The sequence below is a fragment of the Poecilia reticulata genome, linkage group LG2 (assembly GCF_000633615.1).
Source record: "Poecilia reticulata strain Guanapo linkage group LG2, Guppy_female_1.0+MT, whole genome shotgun sequence".
Classification (NCBI taxonomy): domain Eukaryota; kingdom Metazoa; phylum Chordata; class Actinopteri; order Cyprinodontiformes; family Poeciliidae; genus Poecilia; species Poecilia reticulata.
The window spans coordinates 19,496,961-19,499,746 of NC_024332.1; positions in this window are offsets into that span (position 1 = coordinate 19,496,961).

The window sequence follows — 2,786 nt, forward strand, 5'->3', positions numbered from 1 at the left end:
CTGTCCCTCTAAAATATTTCAGAAAATCGCAAAAGTGTATTGAATTGTATCGTTGGCAGAATATGGAAATATATATCGTATCATGAGCAGAATATTGTGTATTGTATCGTATTGTGAGATTATTGTATCACTACAGCCCCATCGATTTAGTGGGTGAAATTCAGGAGCAGAAATACTTGGAGGTTAATAGTGGGAACAACAAATCTGGACTAATGAGGGAACTGACAGCAGGTGTGAGTAGTTGGGCAGGAACCAGGCTGAGGACAGGGGAAGAGAAAGTGACACAGGAGAACAAGGGAGAGAATACAGGGGAACAGAAAATAATTCTGATACAGCAGAATAACTAGACCTAATGACATAAAACCTAATTAAACTAGAGTAGTTAAAATAACTGAGAAATAAACATAACTAGAAACACTGATGAATTGCATTAAAGGAAAACGGAAATAAGACTCATTTAGCCAAAATAGTAAAATAACATAAATTAATGAAACTAGGATGACTAAGAAGGGCTGAAATAAAATGAACTGATAAAACTGAAGAGGAACAGAATAGCACAGAAACCAAACCCAACCCAAGAACCYAGAGTTCTTTACATGAAGCAAGTAAAGACCAACATCCATCCATCCATTTTCTATACACCCTTGTCCCTTAGTGGGGTCGGGAGGTGCTGGTGCCGATCTCCAGCTAACGTTCCAGGCGAGAGGCGTGGTACACCCTGGACAGGTCGCCAGTCTGTCGCAGTAAAGACCAACATGTCTTTTTGAAATTCAAGTGTGTCTGTAGTACATGTTTCCAACACCAGAGGGCCCTCACACCAGAGTTACTTTACTGAAAACTAATATTTTATGTAGCAGATGAGTTTGATGTCATTAAATACAGGAAAACAATTATTGTGTGGAACTTGTCTATTTTTCTTTGAGCAATTGTTAAAAATATCCCTATGCTGACATGCATAAATAAGAATCCTATTAGATAGAGTGGTATATCACTTAGAATTAATCAACTACTCATAGGTGGAAGTGAGAATGTTGCTAAAAGTGTGCCGATCAATCGGTCACCAATCATAATCGGGCCGATTTTCGTGAAAAAAGTGCATGATCGGTGATCGGCGATCATTGGTTCTTAAAGCTGCAGCATCTAACCTAAAAAAATAAATTTTACATACGTATTAAAACTTTCGCTGTCCTAACATAAGACAGATAATCTCTAAAAAAAATAATCGATCTCCTCCCTGCTCTGCATAATTACTCCGCTCAGTCAGAAACAGCCACTCAGAACTAGCAGTAATCAGCTAGCCGCCATGCTGTCAGGAAGTTTTCATTCAGTAACTCAGGATTGTTTATTGTAATGGAACCTGTATTTGCCTTTGAATGTTAAGTTTTATACTTGAATTTTTTTGGCATTGTTGAGAGGTTTTATTTTGGCTCTTTGCATTATTTAGCCTCTTCAGAGCCTCCATATGTTATCAGTCTGTTAAAGACAGTATTACCGATAGCAGTATAATTTGCAGAATGCCTGTTTTGTTTAGTTTTCTTCTTGGAAAACGTTATTAAAAACAAGTTTGTGTCTAAATTAAGGTGAATTCATGGTTCCTTTTTCCACATAATGTAACCGGTGGTGTTTATGATAAAAATAATAATAATAATTATGTGATCGGTATCGACGATCAGCCCTCAGGGGTTGATCGGTATCGGCAGAAAAAAACCTGATCGGCACATCTCTAAATGTTGCACAACACAATTATCTGGCCTGAACAGACTGCACTAAATAATAAAATATAGCCTGCAGAAAAATTCCTGAAGAATTCCTGCAGAAAATTGGCAACGCCTAGGACAGTTAACCAACAGCCCACAATGCCCCTAAACCGAAATGAGTTTGACACCCCTGTTTTAACCCATCCTTATTGTCACCGTTACCGATTTACAAAAACCTTGAATAAATAAGTAAATGCGTCCGCTCTTGAAGAAGGTGGACGCTTTTTTCCTCTGCTCCCTTCCTGCCCATGCCTGCCCTGTTTGCTCTGTTTTTGTCCTGACTTTTTCCATATTTTTGGAGCCTTTCTTTGCACATCATCCAAATCTACAAATTATGGATCTGGTCAACCAATCTCTCAATGCAATCGATAAAAATTTTGACAAGAAGTCTGGGCACAGGAGAGCCCTCTTGTCCTGGCGGGATTCACCCTGCATTTATTCATAACAGAATTTCTGCTGTTTGGAGCTTGTGGATTCCTGGATTATCGACAAATTTGTGATGGACTTGACCGAACTGGCAAACACTTAGACTGTTAGTGACGTGGAAAGAGACGAGGACTCCAAAACTCACTAAGGAGTTGGAATCGATCTAGGAGAAGTTGCTAGTTTCGGCTCAGTGGAACGACCAAACTAATTTGGATGATTGGGAACTGAGATGTATCAGAGAGAATTTAGGGAAGATTGAAATTCATAATCTTCCCGACCTAAGACATTCTGTTTCTGAATTGGCTTTCCCCGTGTCGCCTTGGAAGGACTGCATATCTCTAATCTCCTTGAAGATATGTAAACATAACGCGCTTCCCTCCTCATCCCCTCCGGTATTCTATCGGACTTTGCCGGGAGGCTGAGCCACCTGGTTTTATGGCCCCTTGATGTCGCCGCCTTCACTCATGTCTTTGTTTTGCCCCTATTTAACCCAGAAAAGAATTATTTTAGTTTATTAGTAATATTAGAAATTGTGCACTATTTAGATCAATATTATACAGTCCAGAAATGGAATCAGAATCAACTTAGTTTATTACTTTTAAG